The sequence below is a fragment of the Chinchilla lanigera genome, unplaced genomic scaffold (genome assembly GCF_000276665.1).
Source record: "Chinchilla lanigera isolate Chin_1 unplaced genomic scaffold, ChiLan1.0 scaffold00048, whole genome shotgun sequence".
In the NCBI taxonomy this organism is placed as follows: domain Eukaryota; kingdom Metazoa; phylum Chordata; class Mammalia; order Rodentia; family Chinchillidae; genus Chinchilla; species Chinchilla lanigera.
In genome coordinates this window covers 2,493,751-2,515,589 of record NW_004955449.1, presented here as the reverse complement: position 1 = coordinate 2,515,589, position 21,839 = coordinate 2,493,751, and the positions used below count along the sequence as shown (strand labels likewise).

The window sequence follows — 21,839 nt, the reverse complement described above, 5'->3', positions numbered from 1 at the left end:
GAGCAGAAATGAATGACACTGAGAGCCAATTCTTTGGAATAATAAACAGAATTGACCACCCCTTTGCAAATGATACTAAGCATATCAACTCAATTATAAATTTAAAAAAGAAATCACAACAAACACCACTGAAATCTAGATTATTCATAACTACTTTGAAAACTTGTACTCCAATAAATTGGAAAATCCAGAAGAAATGGATACATTCCTAGATACATGTGAATTAATAAAATTGAATCAAGAAGATATAAAAACTCTGAATAACCCAATAATAGGCAATGAAATTGAGGTAGCAATAAAAATCCGATCAACTAAAAAAAGTCCAGAAATCAATGGATTCACCACTGAATTCTACAAGAACTTTAGGGAAGAGCTAATGTCAATACTTTTCCAACTCTTTAATAAAATTGAAAGAAAAGGAGCACTGCCAAAATCATTCCTGGAAGGTAGCACCACCTTACTTCCCAAATCAGACAAGCACTCAAATAAAAAAGAAAACTATAGGCCAATCTCTTTAGAACATAGATGAAAAAATCCTCAACAAGATACTGGCAAACAGAATGCAACAAATCATTAAAAAGATCATACATTGTGACCAAGTAGGTTTCATCCCAGAAATGCAAGGATGGTTCAACATACACAAATAAATAAATGTAATACATCACATAAACAGAGTCAAGGACAAAAATCACATAATCATCTTAACAGATGATCAAAAAAGTCTTTGGCAAAAATCCACCCTAATGACCTCATTTTAAGAAACTCTTTAAATATCATATCTCCAAGGACAGTCACATTCTGAGGTACTACTAGGGGTTAGGACTTCCACATATGAATATTTCAGGGGACACAACTCAGGCCCAACTGTTGTATAGCCTGTCGAAAGCTGGTGGTAAATTGCAGCCTTAGTGGGTGAAGTCTTTGAAGACTAAAGTAATAGACCTTTAATGGGTTGGTAAGAGTGACACTGACACTAATTCATGAAGAGAACAATTATACTTTTTTTCTGAGTGGAGAATTAATTTTTCAATTAGGAGGTAGTTCAGTTAAGAAAAAACTATTAAAAACATAGTCTTGGGCTTATAGAATTGAAGGCTTAATGCCTGCTCCACTGTTTATAATATTTTAAAGGACAAATGACTTCAATTTTACATAAATTTTCTTTAACTATTAAAAATAGAGATAATAGAGCATACTTGTACTCTCAGGAGGATCACAAGTGAAGCCAACCTCGGTAACTTAGTGAGACTTCATGTCAAAAAACCAAACCAAAAAAAAAATCAGAGATTGTAATGTGTGCCTCTTTTTCCTTATAGGGTTTCAACAAATCAAAATAAATGGGAAAGTGCTCCATAAAATACCATCAAACTTCCTATTTTATAGACTTTGATAAATTCTGCAATAGGATTATAGAGGTATCATTGCTGTTAAAAGCCAGGGGCTGGTCGGGAGAGGGACAGTATGACTGGAAAGGTTCTAGCTCCCTTCCGGGCTCCTTCTTTAACTTCCTGCTTCCTATCTGTCACAAGGTGAGCAGTGATTCCTCTGCATGTCCCCCTGCCATGCCAGTGTGTCCTGAAACATGAGTCAAAATATACTTCTCTTCCTTTAATTTGTCTGTCAGGTATTGTGTCTCAGCAACAAAGAAAGTAACTATGACAGCTCATATCCCATTAGAACTCACCTTATGTATATTTTTCTTTTATATTTATAAACTAGATCTAGGATCTCTGATCATGCTAGTTGTACGTAGTAAAATGGCTTACAGGAGAAATACTATAAATTAGGTTTAAATAATGGATTAGAACTCTAAATTTAGAAGTGCATAAACCAAGAGTTCTGCTCCTGCATGAGTAGTTGCTTAAAATAAAACTTCTTCCTTCTGCCAGGCATACAAGTGACATTCACCTGACTGGTGGCCAATCAGTGGAACAATCTTCACCAAGGTTGGTTGGCATCTGATTGCAGCCTGCAGAGGACTCATCCAATGAAGCCATAATTTCCTATGAGGTGAGAGTAAGATGAGAGAATAAAATAATTATTAAAGCAACATTTTAGACATATTAATAATCAAGCTGCTAACTGTAGCTAAGCAGCAAGAGTTCAAAATTAAATCATGAAGGGTGTACACAGTTTATTTAGTTGGAGAAAAATAATAATCATGGAAGTGAATCACAAGGTTTATGACTCACAGGTAATTACTGTTTTCCTACTCTAGGAAGTAGAGATGCAAGTGGCACATCTGGGAATTAACAAGGATTTGACTCTAAAGATTTCCCTGGGTCTCTTAAACTCCGCTTCATTGCCAAAAAGGAGAGTAACCACCATCAGCTGAGGGTGTGGGACTTTTTCTAACTGCTCCAGCAGCAGCTAGTTTGCAGTTACTATTGATGTCTTGGAGAACACCAGGTTAGTAGATTCCAGTCAGGCTTGCTGTGAATTATCTTTGGAAGAGCATTCATTAGGATGCTGCAAGTCCAAAAAGCAAAAGAGAAGAAAACTCTTTCTGGAACTTCCCTTGGATTCCCCAGAGTCAGTCCTTTTGAACAGGCTTCTGATTTCAGAGCAGGAGTCCATTGTACCTCAAGTGTACTTTTTAGACTTTTTCAAGCATAGTTGCGTAAATTTTTTGCTCTGTCACAGCGGCCTCATATTAGACAGCCCTGAGTGAGAAGTAGGGGACCTTAGGGCAGCTCCCAGCTTTGCCACTGATAAACTGTGTTGATATTGGTTGCATTTAAAATTTTACCAAAGCCTCTCTAGTATTCATTAAACCTTATGTAGGGGGAAAGGGGTTGTAAATAGGGAAAGGCCTCATTGGGCCTTCAGGCTAATCCTGACTAGAAAAAGTTAGGGCCTCACTGGAGAAAGCAATGAACAAGACAAGACAGAGTACTATGGGGAAGCCAGGTGCTGGAAACCATGGTAGCCACCCTCATCCACCTCAAATAAAATGCAAAGAAGACAAAGGGCATGCACTTAAAAGAAAGCTCTTTTTTAATATGCAAAAACAAGGTTGCTAATTCAACCTTGTGTGTAAGGTTCTTTTTATTTATTTATTCATTTTTTTGTCTTTTTGAGACAGGGTCTTGTTATGCAGTTCAGGCTGGCCTTGAGCTCACTTTGTAGCCCAGGCTGTCTCAAACTTGCAATGATCCTCCTGCCTCAGCCTCCCAAGTGCTGGGATCACAGACATGTGTCACCATGCCCAGCTGTAAAGTTCTTTTTAACAGACCCATAAAGATAAGATGCTGACAGGCTCATAACAATTTGCATTTAGATGATGGCACAGGGAATTAGGGGTCTTGGGGCCTGGCACCCGTGACAGCCCAGGAAACTGATCAGATTATGACAATAGGGGGAGGGACTCGGCACCCAATAAGAATTGCTGAGAACAAAGGGCCCGCAGGTCCTCCATCTTTCTGGAGCCCCCTACCCTGATTTACCAGGATAGCTGTTTATTTTCTCCTTTTCTCCCTTTTCCAATAGTGTCCAATAAAATGTCTTTCTTTCTTAAACTTTGTATCTTTATTTGTTTGTTTGTTTGTTTGTTTGTTTTTGTTTTTTCTCCGGTACCGGGAACCGAACTCACGACGTTGCGCTTGCCAGGCAGGCGCTTTTGCCGCTGAGCTAAATCCCCAGCCCCAAACTTTGTATCTTTAATGCTTTGTTGATATAGAGTTTATGAATCCCGGCATTATACATAGCTAAGTTATGTGAAAATGTTATAGGCAGGCAGACAGGGCTAGGCCCTAGCGGGAGTTAGTGCAGAGGATGAGATTACATTACAACGTGGCAGGAGGTATATCCATTGAAGGCCAGGCCTCAAGGTAAAGATGGAACAACCAGGTGTACATGCCTCCCCAGAGATAAGCAGTAATTGGTATCACCTGGTCCAATAAAGTCTAGATAGACATCAGTCACCCAAGTGGATAACCAGGACCTCCTGGCTCATCTCTTCCAGAAAAGGTCCTTGTTCTTTCCATGTACACTTGCTTCCCCATTAGATCAGCATTACCGATGCGGCTGTACTAGTAAACTTATTGGCTGATCATAGTTTTGTCCCACATTGTACCCACCTTGTGATTTTGTAGCCACCTTGTGATTTTGCTCTATAAAACTTCCTTTGAGAAGAGGGCTCATTGGCAAGCCACTTTCTGGGTCCCTCCTGTCTCTCCAGGAGCTGTCTCTCCCTCAATAAGATTTCCTACTCTTAACCTCCATTGTTTCTTAGAATTCATTTTTTGATTTCAGGGAACACACACTTGACGTATTGGGACATCTAGCAGGTTGGGAGTTACATTTATTCCTCTATAACATTTGGAGGTCCTACATCCCTGGTGAGCTGCCCTCCTGCAGCAGGAGTGGTGATCTTCCTCCCCTGGATGTGACACTTCTTTATCGAGAGGGGGGAAAATGGCAGAATAGCGCAATCAGCAGCAAAATATAACTTCTCTGGGACTCAGAATCCAGACACGTGGAGAATAACTTAAAGAAAAAAATAATCTTCATGAATTGGGAGGGAATTGACAGGAAAATTAGAAACTACAGGGAAGCTGGAGAAATGGAGTACAACGGACAGAAAAATGAAGCAACTCGGAATGTTCACGCTACTCCACAGGCACAAGGTCAGCCCCAAGGCGTGGCTGCCACAGGGAGAAATATGACTGCACCGGGAGATCTAGCCCCAAGAAATGCACAGGGCAATTGTGAACTGCAAAACAGCCTGGGGCTTCACTCTGAAAGTGACTCCTTCCACAGGACAGGCTAGCATTGGAGAAGGAATCTGCATTATAATAATAGTTGAATGTGAATGGATTAGCCTCCTTATGACATTAACTGTTAGATGTTCTGTAGGATGGGTTCACTTCCGTGACTGAATTCTCCTAAGTTGGTTAGTGAGATACTCATGGCATAGGCAGATGTGGAAATCAGTTTGCGTTTTATCTCACTTTGTTGTATCTCATGACTACTGGCAATTTCTTTAGTGCCCAAGAGACTCTGCCCAAGGAAAGGGTTGTTCACTATTTGTGATTTGTCTGAAGTCCAATTTATAAGCTTTTGACAATTAACATATTTCCATATATTACCAAGATAACTTATAAATTAAGACTTCAAGCATTTCACAAACTAAATACATAAATGTTACTGGTAAACCTAACTTTTTTTCATTTCACTGAAAGCAGAAGTGTAATATATTAGGATTTCTTAAGTATTTTAAACACTAGAAAGTGGGGAAACGAAAACAATATGATTGCAAAGCTGATTGGTACACTGTCATAAAAATATTCGTATGGTAAGTTTAGATTCTCATTGTCTTTATTTGTACACCTGTTTTTTTCAGGTTTACCTCTCAGGCTTCCTAAGATTGAAAGGAGGGTGGTGAGAAGTCACAACTCAGGGCTGAGATGTGAGTGTCCCTTGCAAGGTGACTTATCTGAGTCCCCATCCAGTTAGATGAATTGCTTAAAAGAGACATTACACATTGCCTCAGGAGCTTCAAACCGCTGACATTATTGACTTTGACCCATGTTTTGAATTTTTGTGATACAGTTTTCATTCAAAAGGATGCCATTTCACAGTGCAGAAATACAGAATAAATTTAAATTTTAGCTCCTCCAAAAAATAAGTCATCATTATAGGCCAAATGATAAACACTTAATTTTATGCTCTGTTTTGAGTGTCTTTTTTGTAAAGCACAGGGTTTTTTTTGGAGGGGGGTAACTATTCTTTTGAGTCTCTTTTCTTTTCTATTTTTGGGAGGGTTTATCAGGAGTTGAACTCAGGACCTTGTGCTTGCCAGGCAGGTGCTGAGCTATATCCCCAGCCCCAGAGTTGCTTTTCTATAATGTAGGATGAGTCTATTTTGCAGTTGCTTCTCTCGAGTCATGAGGTCTTCTTAGTTAAATCTTAAGACTTTGGGCAATTTTTTTTTCCTCCCCTCAATAAATGTCAAGATCCTTAAGATTATGTTACTGTTTGTCATTAATATTATAAATAATTATAAGTTATAAATACTTTATGTTTGAAAATATATAAGTAAATAGCAGTGACATAATTTCAAAGATTATTTCCTTATTCTTAAACTAAAATACCCAATAGATTGGAATATATAAAATAATGCTTTTTCTTTCAAGCTCTTAAGGTTTCTTAGGTCCTAGTTACTTCTGCATAAGATCATACTAATTTTACCATCTATTTATTTGGGTTATGATAAAAATTAGTTGAACTAATAATTGTAAAGACCTACATTGACTGCTGTCTATGTAACTGTATTTGGTACAAAGACTATCTTTGATGTAGAATATCCTAGATATAGAACATATGGATAATGTAAACAAACCCAGCTACACATGAATGGTACAGAGTTATTATGTCTCTAAGTCCTGTGAATTTGTAATGACACTTGTGATGACAGAACAGCATAGAGCCAAGTGTCTGTCTCAAAAGAAAATCCTATCATTGCTCCAGGATATCTCCAGACATTCCCCCACTGACCCTGAAGGCAGGTAACAGCAAAAACTGAAATATCTTTAAGAGAAGGAAGAATTAGGTGAAGTTGGAGGAAGATCCTCCATAGATATTTATTCCATGAATGAACAAAGCAATTGGATAGGACTGCAGGAAGTCAGCAGCACTGTTTCTCTCACTATTTCTGTGAAAGCCTTGGGAAAGAAGGAAATGAGTTGGTAGAGGTGAGAGTCTTGGCAGAGGAAGCCTTCTTGATTTTGAGAGGTGAAAATTATTCCTGGAACTCCAGCGGGTCTGCAGAGAAGGGCGCATGTGGGTCCTTCCTAGAACTGTTGACTTCGTATTCATCTCTGAGCCAGCTGAGGCTTTCATTCCAGTCATGCTCCTGCCCTTCAAGCTGTTGGAGGTTTAAAGTTAGCATCATACATTAAATAAAATCTCTGACTAAGTTGTAGCTCTCCTTATGTGATCAGTAGTTGTATTTTTAGCCGTGAGTCACCACAGTTCTCTAGTTAACACCCCTTCTTTCCTCCACTCCCTGCTAAGTAAGTTTGCCTCTGGCTTCAAGTTTGTTCTCTGCATAGTCCGAACATCAAGCTTCTTTCTACAATTATTAAAGATTTATAATTTCAGACCATGAGCCAAGAAGGTTGTAGCAATCTCCCTATACTTGGCTTTGGTTCCAAAGTGATAAAAGAATTAAGATGTGTTATGTACACATACCAATACTCCAAGGTGAATGGAATCATTATATACTGCAAACATGTACAAATTAAAAGTTTTTAAATTAAAAAAACAAAGTGATAGAAGTTATCATCTTCAGTCATAGACATAAGCTTTCTTACTTCTGCAGGTAGGAACAAAGAGTTTAAGAATTTTATTTCTTAGTGTATAAATATGTTTCTTCCGCTCTTTATTGTCTTAGTCTGCTTTATGGTGCTGCAACAGAATACTATGACCTAGTTAATTTATAAACAATAGAAGTTTATCTGACACATGTTTCTAGAATTTAGAAAGTGTAGGTTTGACCTTCTTGCTGTGTGTGTCATGGTGGAAAGCAGGAGGGAGGGAGGGAGGGAAAGAGGGAGAGACTGTGGTCTGTGTGTCTGGGAGAGAGGATGGAATTGCTTTTATAACAAACCCACTCTCAGGAAAATGAATTTATTTCTCAGTGAGGACATGCTAATGTTCATTCATCCATTACTCCATTCATTGGTCCTAATGACCTCTTCAAGGTCCTACCTCTCAACATTGTTTCAGTGGGGATTTAATCTCCAACACATGGGTTTTGGGGGACACAATCAAACCCTAGCATTCATATACTACCTGTATTTGCTGATGCCCATCTTCCATGAGTCTTCTAGGGTATTTACAAGATACATTTTTTGAGTCCTTGAATCATTATTCCACTTTTACACTTGATTAGTTATGTGGCTGGGTCTAGATGTAAGGAAAAATAGTTTTCTCCTTAGAACTTGAAGAGCAGTCCCAGAGCAAAAGCCGGGCAGCAGGCCAGAGAGCAAATGGGTCTGGACTGAAGTGGACACTGTTTGTGCATTTGGGGAAATCGGTGCTCAGGCATTTTACAGCTCTGTTAAAGCATTTTGGGAAAAACAAGGTAGTCAAAGAACTAAATGCATTTTTAGAAGAAGCAATGATTAACTCCAGAGAAAATGAAAAGTTATACAAGACAGAAAACAAAATTGAGGTAAAGCACTTGACTTTAGCAGTGAACAGTTGATTATAAATTTAACTTAAAATTATATAGCTAAATTGAGTGAATGAATTAAAAGGAAAGGGGAGAGGCCAGAGCGCTCAACAACAGAAGTCAGTGGACCCTATGTTAAAGCAACAGAGCATGGTGTTTCATTGGAAATGTGGCGTGTGAGCGATGTGTCATAAACAAACACTTGGGAGAGTGAGGGTCCGCGGGTAAAAACCAGGCTGGGACAACAGGAAACTGGGACTGAGGAGCTCAAATCATAGGCAGTTGTAGTCATATTATTTTAAGTGGTGAGATAAATATGAGGTGAGAGCTAATCATGTTAAATGTGGTTGGGTCTGGGGGAAGGTTGGCAGTGGGAGAGAATAGGAAGGAGACTGCTGATTTTTTAAAAATCCAAGTCTTTTAGTACTATTTTATTTAAATCCATGACTATGCATGTTATTAAAGTGAACTTAAAAATTAACTTTTCAAACAGATTAGATTGATTTTACCTAATGCTTTTTGATATAAACCAAAATGTTCTTCTCATGGTAAGAGGTCATATCTGAAGTACTCCTCTAACTTATTTCTTCTTTTACTCTTTTGCTGGTTTTTCCTTGAAGAAAAGTACAACTTGAATGAGGGTCTGTTGCCTCTGAAATAGGGCTTTGGCACAACATAAGTGGTTACTGAATATTTGTTCATTAAAAAAAATTAAGATTTAGTAGCATTTTCAAATGTTGAAGAAACCAGGTTTATCAGATGGAGTGTGTGCATATGTGCTTGTGCACATGTGTGTGTGTGTCTGTGCGTGTATGTGTGCCTGTGCATGTGTGTGTGTGTGCTTGTGCATGCGTGTGTGTGTGTGTGTGTTCTGGAGACTGATTGCCTTGTGCCTTCTAATTAAGCACTCTATCGCTCAGCTATACTCCCAGCCAAGGTGATGTTTCTAAGTACAGATGTAATGGTTAGTCAGGTTTACCATGAGTGACAAATACCCAAAGGGGATTTCCCTGGCAATGTGGGGCAGGAAGACTTCTTTACAAAATTTAAATCTAGAGTTTAGAATGTAAAATTTCGATTTTGAAATCCCTTCAACACAATGGTATCTGGAGTGGTAAATATTAAACTTTCAGAACTCATAGCCCGTAACATACGCCTTTATGGGTTGTAGGGGCTAGTTGACCGGCTGATCTTTCTTGCAGAATTGCTGTTCTTTGATTTGTAACTTCCCCAAACTTTTATGCCCAAAGGATATTTTCTTTCTGGTAATATGAACAAGATGAAATATTGGGGGAAGGGAGGACTGGAAGCCTTTCCTTCTGGGAAACATTTTTATAGCCTAATACACGATATTTACTAGAAGCCCTTGGATCCTTGACTACCAGAGGGTGAAAACCTGTTTGGAGTATTTGCAATAGAAATAGGACTGTGAAATTACAGTTTATTTCTTCTCAACATGTTTGCTCTCTGAGTTACAATTATTATGGAAAAAATGAGGAGGAAAAAAATTAAGAGAGGAGGCAAGATAGAAACAGGAAGAAAAGGAAGGCAAAAATACAGATGCAACTATTACGAACCAGGTTGAACTCAGTGCACCTAGCCAGGTTTTATTACCTTTTATAATTATATTTTTGTTTTCTACAGGGTTCTCTATATCTTTATTCACATATCAGTATAAAATGGTCAGTCTGAATGTTATATGTACAATAAAATAGATTATGAAAAGTATCACATTTACAGTGAAACAACCATATCATGTAAATGAATCATTGAATACTTAACCTCCTGTAATAACTATTTAATGGACTCAACTGTACTCTTTGAATGGACCAGTTTATGATCTCCTAGAAATGCTGCGTTAGGTAGAGTTTCTTGGTGCTTCTCTGTGATCTAAGGTTTAATAGAAAATCCTTAGAGAACAGCAGTTGGAACTAGACCTCCCAGGACAAAGGAGAGTCAGGAGTGGAAGAAAGAACATTTTACGTGATGCCAACTGGCTCAACGCTGTGCATATGCTTGACTTCAGAGCATCCTAGCACTTGGGGTCAGTCCGGACCCATATATATATATCTCCTGTCACATTTCAAATGCCTACAGCTGCTATACCTAGCAGGAAAAGGAGAAGGACCCCATAGGGAGGAGGAAACTGTCCCAACAATTACATAGACATTTCTGAATTTTCAATACCAAGGGTTGATTTCTAGGCAACAAGTTTACAGACAGAAGCGCTCCAGCTCGCTGTTAACTGGAATGCACGTGCAATATGAAAGGGAACCACGGGGCTTGCAAAACCACATACGTTCTATTTATCTCTAATTTTAAAATAATTCCTTGCCTTGTTGGAAAAAGCGGAACATCTGCAATACCTGCTAGTGCTAAGGATCTCAGTGCTTGCAGAAGAGGTAGACGAGAGAACTGTATCAGGCAAGAGGGGGTTCTTCCCCCTCAGCCAAGATGCCTCCATCGAGCTCACCTTTGAGCTTCATTTTAAGCTTACATTGTGCAAAGTTTTGTTATGGTTGAGCAATACTCTCCAAAGTTTCTTGAGTTACTCTTTGGACTCCCTCTTTTTCTATTGTGTTTTCATGAATGATCCTTGAATCCGTATTTATATCTAGTGTGCGCTTTGTTTCCTGAGAAGGTGTTGTAGAGAGGTGATTCTCAAAGGTCCGACTGTGCTGTTTAAAACCAAGAGCCTTGAGACAGTCCAAGTGTTAGTGTGTAGGTCCGCTTTCACAGTCCAGGGGTGTTTGCTAGCAGTTGTCCGTGCCTGACCCAGAAAGGGTACGGACAGCGCTCTTCAGCCTGGAGGAAGAGGTGAGGGCGCTCAGTGTCTGGGGAAAACACCACAGAAGTAGGTCTGTCTTGGTTTGGCTTTATGTGCTGTGTTCCCAGACAATTCGGATCCAAACTACATTCTCCTCAGCATTCAGGGAGCTGACTGTCACATTTTTAAATGATCTCTGTAGAATTTTCTTAAATAAGGTTTTTGTTTGTTTGTTTGTTTGTTTTCCAGTACTGGGAATCGAACTCACGACCTTGCGCTTGCCAGGCAGGCGCTGTGCCCCTGAGCTAAATCCCCACGCCCCTTAAATAAGCTTTTGAATTCTTTCATATTAAAAAAGTCAGCGTCTTCATCTGGTCCTTTAGTGATATGAAAAATATCTCAAATTTCCTGGTGCCGGTGAAGTTGGGTATAAACAATGTTTAAAGGAGACATGTCGGGGCTGGGGATTTAGCTCAGCGGCAAAGCGTCTGCCTGGCAAGCGCAAGGTCATGAATTCGGTTCCCGGTACGGGAGAAAAAAAAAAAAAAAAAAAAAAAAGGGGGGCGGTCACGTCATTGCTACTTGCACACTTCTTTCTCACACAGCAGAAGCAAGTCCTGGCTGGAAGTTTATGGTCTGCAGTTGGTTTTTAGACACCAACAACAATAAAAACAACCCAGGCTGTTAAGATTGTCATCATTTCAGACATGGGACTTTTTTCTTTTCTTTTTTGAAGGGGGATAGGATCTTGCTGTGTATTTACACTGGCCTTGTACTCACTGTGTAGCCCAGGCTGTCCTCAAGCTCACAGTGATCCTCCTGCCTCAGCCTCCCCAGTGTTGGGATTACAGGTGTGCGCTACCATGCCCACCTGGCATGGAGATTTTAAAGATGGTCCTCCTGATAAACTTGGCAAGAATTTCATCCATCTCTTTGGCACAGCCCATATCTTCAAAGTCACCAATGTTATTACGTTTTTAAAAAGAATCTTCTACCAAAAACACAACACTGTAAAAAAAAAAAAAAAAAAAAAACCCAAACCTCAGCCTCCTTAATTTGAAACCATTTTTTCTCAGTGGTCGATATAACATATGTACCAGGCCCATGCTTCTTAACAAGTTATCTTGGGAGGGTCTCCTTGTGCTCAGGCCTCTAAACTGTAATATGCCGAATTCCAGCCAGGTCCTTCTCTCTGGCGCCCTCTGCCACCCTTTATCACAATGCACACAGAAGTGATTATCTGGTAACTTTCCAGTGTCTTTCACTGAATTGCAGGCTCAGGGAAGAGGCCATTCTATTTAGCTCATCACCGAATACCCTATGCCCTGTGTTTGAACTGGCTGCTCAATCAATATTTGCTAGGTCCATGAATCATACCATTCTTTTATAAGTGAAGCAACTCAGGAGAAATATAAATTATGGTGAGAAACTACCATATATTTCACTGGACAACAGGCTTAGTTAAGCCCGGCTTATTTCTGAGCTGGTGTTGTGCTACCCTGGTATTGTGATCGCTATCCTTTTGGACTACAATAAGTTTGAGCACTCTTTAGGGTCGGTTTCTGTAGCAATCATTTAAATTAACCACTACATTTAATTTGCTGGGGGAGGAGATACTGGCAGGGGAAAAAAGCCAAAAGAAGGTAAAGAGGTACTCCAAAACAAAGATAATGTCCTTATTACTACACAATGCTCTATGAGCCTAATAAGAAAAATAATTTTGTTCAATAATAACAGTTATTATCCACATCGTGGGGCTTTATTTTATTGTTTAATTTTCAGTCTGGTTTTTGCAGTGGGGAGGGGCCGGCACTAGGTTATCGGTGCTTTCTTTCCCAATTTCCTTGAGAGGTTTGGCACACACACATCTGGGAGGCAACAGTTCCCAGGTGGATGGAATGTGAGTCAGCAACACCTACGAGAACTGGGCGCCACTCTTGGCTTCTGCCACTTCATCAACAAATATTTATTAACTACCACTTCTGGGGCCAGGCGTTATCCGAAGTGCTGAGAATATAGTAGCGAATAAAATAGAGATTTTATTCTAATTGAGGAAAATACACAGTACACATAATAAAGAATTAAGTTATATACTTTCAAAGGCAATCCATGGAGTAGAAAAGAAAAGCCGCGGTGATGGGCATGAAGAGTATGAGTGGGCAAGGTGGGGGTGGCAATTCCAAATGGGGAAAATCAACATGGGCCTCATAGAAAAGTGACATCGAGCAAAGACTTGAAAGTGGTTGAGGAATGTGTTTTTGTCGGTATCTGGAAGAAGAGAAGCCAGCAGATAGAGACCCTGGGGAAAGAGCATGGCCAGCACATTTGGAGAACAGCAAGGAAGCCATTGTAGCTCAAGGAGCGAGGAGAAGGAGGTGAGATTAGCAGACGATGAAGGCTCAGAGGACCTTTCACTGTAGGTGGAACGGGAGCCCCTGGGAGACTGTGGGCATTGGACTCATGTTTGAAAGTCTGCCCGCCATGCTGAGGATGAAGGATTTCTAGGAATTGTGGCAGAGGTGACCAGGAGAACTCTGACATCTACTCTTCTCCCACAGTAGGCACTTATCAGTGGATGCAGGTGGTCAGCCAGAGGCCACAGTCTGTCCCTTTCTGCCCACAAGGGTGACCAGATGACTAGAAGATGGCACAGCAGCCACTTAGTAACCCTGTGGTGGAATTTGCTTCACAGCCCTGGACCTAACCCATACTGTTAAATAAGAAAGAAACTTCTTATTTTTTAAGCTACTGAGGGGCCTGGGATATAGCTTAGTGGCACAAGCATCTGCTTAGCAGGTGCAAGGTCCTGAGTTTGATTCCCGGTACTCCACCCCCAAAACAAAAAACTGCTGAGATTTGAGGGTACTTTTGTTGTAGAAATCTAGCCTGTTCTGTCTTAGACAAAGGTCAAGAGCAAAATCAAGACTTCTACAGAGGCTATTGCAGTACACCAGGAATGAGATAAGGGTATAGGGGTGGCTTGGACCAATGGGATAGCCATGGAGGTGGCTCAAAATTAAAAGATGTTGAATATATTTTAAAAATAGACGGTACTGGAGAAAAACCAAAAAAAAATAAATAAAGATAAAAATAAAAATAGAGAGTACAGAATTTGAAGATAGACTGGCTGTGGGACATACACAAAAAAGGAGACTTATTTGCCCTCATGGTTTGGCTGTGGGACATACACAAAAAAGGAGACTTATTTGCCCTCATCGTTTTTGTTCTAATACTTTATAAAGTTAGGGGAGTAAGGCGATGGAACAGGTTTAAAGAGACATACTTAACACTGAATTTAGAGTGTGTTAGGTCCGACATGTTATTAGGTTCCAGGCGAAGGTGTTGAAGAGCTATGTAGATATGTAAGTTTGAAGCTCCTGGAGATGCCTTCCCAGGGATATTAATTGGAGCAGAAATTGTATTTCGTTCATATGTCTAGATGAGACCACCATGGGAGCAGTTACTGAAGATTTTAAGAGACTTAGTCCTGGGGGATTTCATCTTTAGAAGTTTGGGGAGAGAGAGAAATCATCAAAAGTGACACAGGAGGAGTAGCTAGCGAGAAAGGAAGATACCAGGAAAGTGTGGTGTGCTGGCGAACACGAGCCTACAGCATTGAGAGTGCAGAGCTGTGCTGTTCACCAGGCCTCAGAGCTGGGTGGAGGAGTAGGATGGTTCCTTGCTTCTCAGCAGCAGGAGCAGAACTCCTGAGAGACGTATCCTGGACAGGTTAGAGTGACAGCACCTCCAGGTCTAACACTGCGGAAGGGTACACTGGAGGGCTCTGCGGCAGGCTGGAAATATTGAGATTCTACTTACTGAAAGGGAGAAGACAGACACATTTTTTTGAGTCACAGCGATAATCTGTCAGTTCTGCTTTAGAGAAAGAAGTGGTAGCAGGGAGGAGAGTGGATTTTGGGGGTGAAAATGAGAATTTTATAGATATTTACAAGGCCAATAAACCACCCTGGAGATGAGTGAGTCATCTCAGGTGCCTTCGGGTCAATACCACAGTGACTTCAATCAAGCTGGGATTAAGGGGTTGACTGTGAGTACAGTCTTCCCTCCAGACCTGATCCTTCACCTGTGCCCTCCAGGTCAGCAAGTGACAAAGTCATCTGCTCAGCTGCTGCGGCCAAAACATATTGCTTATCTTTAACGCCTCCCTCCTTCACCCCGCATCAATCACTTAACGGTTGGTAAAGATTTGGGCCTCCTAAATACCTGCAAATTTGTTTACTCACTCTCTTTTCCTGCTCTGCCACCACCCTCTCACCTGAGTCTCTCCGTACCCTGCAGACCTCTTCCAAAAGGCCCCCAAAGCTGCGCTCTATCTACAGACCACGCCTGCCGCAGAGGGTGCTTTTGGAAAAAGAAACTTCACTTAGCAACATGTAACTCAGCAGTTCTACAACCTGGGGTGAAAAGGACATGCCCTTTCTGCTCTAGAATGTTGTTCATTGTGTCAACTTGAGAAGTTTAGAAATTTAACTGAGTGATTCAGTAGGGGGCCCGGTCCTCACTTTGTAAACATCTTAGCCTGTGCAAGAGGAGGGCATGGAGATGATTGGGTCTAAGAGACTCTCTCCCTCCTAAGGCTGGTAGCCTGCATACAATAAAGGGGAAATGAGGAAGGACTGATTGCTGGTTCTTTGGAGAAGCTTCAGTCTTCGTCTTCAGCTTGGACATCATCTCCTGGCTTCTGGCACAGACTGTTCAGCTTCCACCTGGGATTCTGCAGCCTTCCGGTGTAGACTCTTCAGGCTTCTGTAGCAGACCCATCAGCTTCCTGATACGGACTTGCAGGGTACACTGCAGTGAGCTCCAGACCTTGGACTGGACCCTTCAGGCTCCAGCATGCAGAAAACTTCTGCACGCTTCCTCATCTGACTCTATGGCTGACCATTGTAATCCAATTTTGTAATTTCTTATACAATTCTATATCTTATATTATATCTGTTTTTCTAGTTAACCCTGACTGGTACAAGATTCTACATGATCTGGTAGCTATACCCCTCATCATCTGGATATAAACACTCACTGAATAAATGGAGTGATGAATCAGTGAAGGAATAGAGACAAAGCCTCACTTTGAGCAAGTCGCTTTGTTATGGCTTAGATCTAGAATGTCCCCTTCAAAGTCTCATGAGTTTACAGGTGGGACTTTTAGGAGGTGATTGGATCAGGGGTACTATAACCATCAGTGAAGTAACACAGGGATGAATCCATAGCTGAATATGTGGTCAGGAGGTGAAGTCTGTTCAGAAAATGTGGTTCACGAGGGTGTTACCTGGAAAGGTCTATCTCCCTCCCCACTCCTCTTTCTCTCTGTCATGCCCATCACAACTTGAGCGGGCTCTCCTCTACTGTACCTTCTGCCAGCCATGTATGCCGTGGACTGAACCCTCTGAACCTGTGAGCCCAAATAATCCTCTCCTCCTTCAAACTGTGAGTGTTGGGTATTTTATACCAGCAGCAAAAAATGTGACAAAGACGCACTTAAATATTTAAATTTTCTAAGCCTCGGCTTCCTCATTTATAAAATGAGAAAAATGTTTCCCTCACTGGAATGCTGCTAAGCTAATATGACGCTACATTAATAAAGTGTGCTTAGCATTGCATGATACATTTGATCATTGTAAATGAGCCAAATCAGCACTTAGCACAGCACCTGATAAATGTACCAAACGCACACTGCTTCATAATAAATCAGTACTTTGGGATTCTAACTATCTTAGGTGACTTTTTATTTCTATGAATTTTCGTTCTACTTCATTTGATACTGAACAGACAGCTGCTCATAATTTATTTTAGCATCCTATTGCTGCTCAAAAAAAAATTGTCCTTGTTTCCCAGGCCTGTGAAATCAAGTTCAAGTTCTTCAGCTTGGCATTCACTGTTCCCATAACTGTTCACAGTTTGCAGTTAAAATATATCTGATGCTCCTGAGAAATTAATTGCCAACAAAATTTAGAGGATTTCTACACAATTCCAGGATCTGTATTAGGTGCTAGATGTTTACATTTAACTATTTGTACCTTGTATGATGTAGTTTCAGTAATCAAGTGCAATTGCATTTAAAGAAACTGAGTCCACGAAGGTCAAAATATGATGAAAGAGGATGTTCACGCTTAGTGCAGGGCTCTGAAAGGATGCTAACAGGAGTCATGGCCCGTGGCAGTCCTGGGGGGCTGCTCAGATCTGCTTTCAAGAGCACCTGCTGCAGGAAACAGTGTTCATTGACCATCCCCAGCTGCCCCAGCATTGGATTCAGCACAGTGTCATGGGGTATCTGCTGCACTGCACTCAGCGGGCTACTGGAGGAGAATGGGGTGAAGGCTCCCCTCCCGCCTTCTTCTTGCCTGCTTCTCTCCTTGCCCAGGCTTGGACCTGAGTCAGGTTGAAGTGGGAATAACCTTCATACACCTACTTATGGGATTTAATGAGTTGACAACTGTGCAACCTAGATTTGCTACTATGGAGTGGAAAGTCTTCTGTTTCTCTAGCACTGGCACGGCTCTTCCCACATGTGTCACAGATGAGACCAGACAGGGTGGGGTTAGGGTGTGAGCAGAGGACACAGCTGCTCTTCCCTCTTTTAAACACTGACGAAGGGGTAATAAAGAGTGGAAGTCTATTCTGCTTGGTGACAGCTCTGAAGCCTTCTTCTTGCCCTCTTGCCCCACAGCTGAGCAAGCCAGTAAAAAAGCCCAGAATACCACCTTTGCAGGACCTAAGTCCACACATGCATCCCACGCAGGCTCCCTTGGCCCAGCCCCACCCTCTAGCCATGATAAAAGCCAAAGGCAGTCTCCCCTCCTAGCGCTCTCATAAGCCGTCTGAAGACCCGCTTCAGAGCCTGTGCAGCTCAGCCCAGGAAGCCATGAGAACTAGATTCTTCCATACCTTCCCGCTGTGTGTGTCCGTGGGACACCAGCACCAGTGGCGGTGGGGGGGGGTATCTAACTTCAACAGGGTGACGGGCAGATAGGTGTGAGACAGGGGAGGACAGAAAGCTGCTCTTTCAACTTTCCATATCCTTAGTTGCAGAATATGAATTCCTGGAGTGCATTGTAAAATCTCTTCCTTGTCTCTAACCCTAAGTTAAGACATGTACATTCTACACTAATTTTAAGTCAGGATCCTGCACTATCCTAAGGTAAAATTCTTAAAATAGTAAGGGCAAGCAAGGCATGGTGGCTTGTGTCTATAATCCCAGCACTCTGGGGGGCAGAGGTGGAGGGTCACAAATTTGAGCCCAGCCTGGGCAATTAGGAGACTTAGCATGACCCTATCTCAAATTTAAAAAGAAAAAAAAAGTTTAGTTTTTGGTTGCGGGGTTCTTGGTTTCACCCCTTGGTTTTCCAGGGAATTTAAAAAAAAAGAAAAAAGTTAGAAGAGCATTTCCCCTCCAAGAATGTAAAAATTTAGCATTCTCATATATATATGAGAATATATATATATATTTTTAAGAAACGGAAGTCCATAGAATCCTATTTCTTCAAGGAACAAATGAAGAGTGAAAAGCTAGGAAAGAAATATGCCGTCACACTGTAAGGAAGAAGAGGTAAGACACTGAGACAGAGGAGTCTGCCGCTGTCCTCAGGCTTTCTCACATCAGGCCCTGCCTGTGTTCTACATTCACTGAGTGCACACAATAATCCATGGGCTAGAGAGTCCAACTTCTGCTCGACAGATGGGGAAAGTTTACTTTACTTTACCTGAGCGGGTTAAATAAATTACCTGTGTGGGACAGAGTCTAGGCCCCTTCACCTCTTCCACTGTTTCTTAGAAGCTAACCCTCTGTGTAAGCGCCTCTCCTTGAATTTAGATGGGCCCAGGACTTGCTTCCGTCCAGGTGAATATGGCGAAGATGATGGGTGCCATTCCTGTGATGACATTATGTCATCCAAGACTCCATCTTGCTGGACTCCTTGCTGGCTGGCTGGAGGAAGTACTGTGTGGGAAAGGTGACCAGGACTGCAGCAGCCTCTAGGAACTGCAGGGGGCTTGTAGGAATGCCAGACAGCCTCTGATTGCTGAGGACAGGACCCTCAGCCCTACAGCTACAAGCAGATGGATTCTGCTAAGCACGTGAGTAAGCTTAGAAGGGGCTTCTCCTCCAGCTGAGCCTCCAGCTGAAAGCACAGTTTGCCTGGCATCTTGATGGCAGACTGGTAAGACTCGAAGCAGAGGACTCAGCTGAGCCGGGCCCAAACTAACCCAAAGACACTCTGGAGTAATAAATTGTGTTGTTTTGGGCCAATAAGTCCGTGAAAATTTGTCAAAGAGCAACTACTCAGCTCCCAGAAGGTTTTTAGCATCTTCTAATTTTAATTTTTTAATGATTTAACAATTCTACACCACAGCCAACAAAGAGTTGAAAAGGACATTGCTGTGGAATCTTGTGAGCCGACTAAAGCATTTTGGTTTGGTTGCCCTCACAGCCTGCTTGAGAGTTGGTTGTTGAGAGCATACAAGCACCGTGATATGCTTTAGTGCACACACAGGATCACTGACATACTAGGACTTAATAGTATCCTAATTGTGGGGCCGGGAATGTAGCTCAGCAGAATCACACCTGCCTCACAAGCAGGAAGTCCCAAGTTCAATTTCCGGTACCAAAAACAAAAACAAAAATATCCTAATGGTCTATTTTCTTTCCATTCATACACTGCAACTAGCTGTGACATTTCTCCAATTGGTAGAGTCAGTTTGATTTTATTTCTTTATATTTATTTCTATATTGCTAAAATTCTACCAGTCAACATCTTTTACAAGGAATCCTGTGGAATTTCTCAATATCCTCCACAAGACTACTTATTTATACCATTGTGATATTCTTGCCTTTTTTCTTCTTTGACACAGGGTTTCACTATGTAGTCCAGGCTGGCCTTGAACTCATGATTGTCATGTCTCAGCCTCCCAAGTGCCGGGATTCCAGGCATGTAATATTGTAATATTATACGCTCAACTTGTAACATTCTTGTGTCATAGTTACTTTCCCATCCCTGAGATATAATAGTACCTGACACCCACAACTTAAAAGAAGAAGGGTTTCTTTTTGCTCTTTATTTCAGTCCGTTGTCAGCTTCTTTAAGGCAGAAACAGGATGGCAGAGAGACATGGTGCAGGCAAAGATGCTCAACCCACAGCAGCCGGGAAGCAGAAAGGGATGGGGACAAGCACGGACAAGAATATGCCATCAGGTCACACCTCCAGTGACCCACCTCCAAGTAGGCTCCACCTATCAACAGAAAATTCACATAGGAACTCATCAACAGATAGATCCACGCATGAGTATAGCGCCCCCGAGATCCAGCCTCCAGACACATGAGGCTCTTCTGGGACATTTTTGATCTATACCATAACACCTTTTAACATGTCACATTATTCTAAAGCAGTGCCATACCCTTGTAATTAAATGCCACCAACTATCCAGGTACATTTCTGCCATTATTTTCTCCTGTCTTCATAAGCCTTTGCAAGCCTCTGGCACATTAAGAGTACTATATTTCATAAGTGGATGTTGAGCGCACCAATTACACACTTGCCATGTTAATAAGGATGGGTCAAACAAATGATGCTCTACAAGGCAAGCCACACTCAGAATATCTATGTTACTACTTTGTTCCACAAGGTGAAGCCTGAGGCTTTGAATGGGTAACAAGTTCCCTGGAAACAGTAAGGCTGCCTGGTCCAGGGACTGCACTTTGAAAATACAGTCCCCTGAGATATTTAGAGATGTTGATTAACCTCAACAATTACATTGGTTTCACCCTAAGATTGGGAATTTAGTTAATTTGTGTGACCTTAAGCTTTCAATAAATATATGTAATCCTTGCCTTGGGGACTTGTGATGAAAGAAATGACCCCATTCCTAAGGTACAGCCTCCATGTAGCAGATGTCAAATTGCGTTTCTTACTCATATTGTATGCTACAGTTATTATTTTAGCAAAAAATGAGTAGTGTAACTTCACCATATGCTACTCACTAATGAGGAGGATTGAAAATACTATCCAAAGGGACTTACCATGGCAACTACCAGAAGTATCTCACTGGAAAGCTGGAAGCCCTACAAAATGCTGAAAATTTTAACATGCGTTGCTTCTGAAGTACAACCCGGGTAAGAGGAATGACCTTCTCTCTGCCTACAGTGACTCTCTGGCTACTGTGTAATTGTTATGGTAGAAAAAAAAGCCACCAGGATTTCCTTAGAGGGCTACATAAAATATTTCCTAAAATCAGCCAATGTAATTTTGCACCCTCTTTATGTTTACTTACATGCAAGTATGCGTGAATATTTTCATATTTTTCCACTGTGTTCTACGAAGCACTTAGAGGTCTCAATTTTCATGCTCACCAGGGTTGTTCTGATCATTTTCCTGCCCCTTTCTTTTCTCCCTTCCAAAATCTCCTTCATCTCCTGTCAGAAAGGGGGGGGGCTGGTTTGCTAGTGCACTCGCTTCACTCATCTGTGATCCATGCTGGATAGCTTATTACAAAAGAAAAGCATTCTCACCAACTCTTCTATCCAAGCTATCACAGAGCTTCCTACACTCCAGCAGGAGCCCACTCCAGATATGTTCTCCTTCATTCATTAACTGCATTCTCCTAGTCGTGTTTTTATGTTTCTGTAAGTCTAAGAAAGCTCTTCCAGACCTCACGGAGGTTGGTGAAGCTCCCATGTGTAATCCCAAGGGAAAGTTACTGGAATTGTAGTGAGTTAATTCAACCTACCACTTCCAGTGCAACCCATGGGGCACATAAAGACACAAATATAAATCGAAGATGGTGGGGAGCCAAGGGGATTCTAAGTCCAGTCAGAATAATGGCTAACCTGAACAAAGGCCTCAACCCAGGGCTAAACCCAGGTTTTATTAATTCTTGAA

At 41.4% G+C, this 21,839-nt stretch overlaps 1 long non-coding RNA gene across 1 annotated transcript; it reads left to right on the top strand.

The window, feature by feature from the left end:
* The first annotated feature begins 1,895 nt into the window (after positions 1-1,895).
* On the top strand, positions 1,896-16,035 carry LOC102013232. The gene is made up of 4 exons (XR_262485.2): positions 1,896-2,010; positions 2,219-2,409; positions 5,345-5,410; positions 15,915-16,035. It is a non-coding gene; the product is annotated as an uncharacterized LOC102013232 (long non-coding RNA).
* Positions 16,036-21,839: the final 5,804 nt, after the last annotated feature.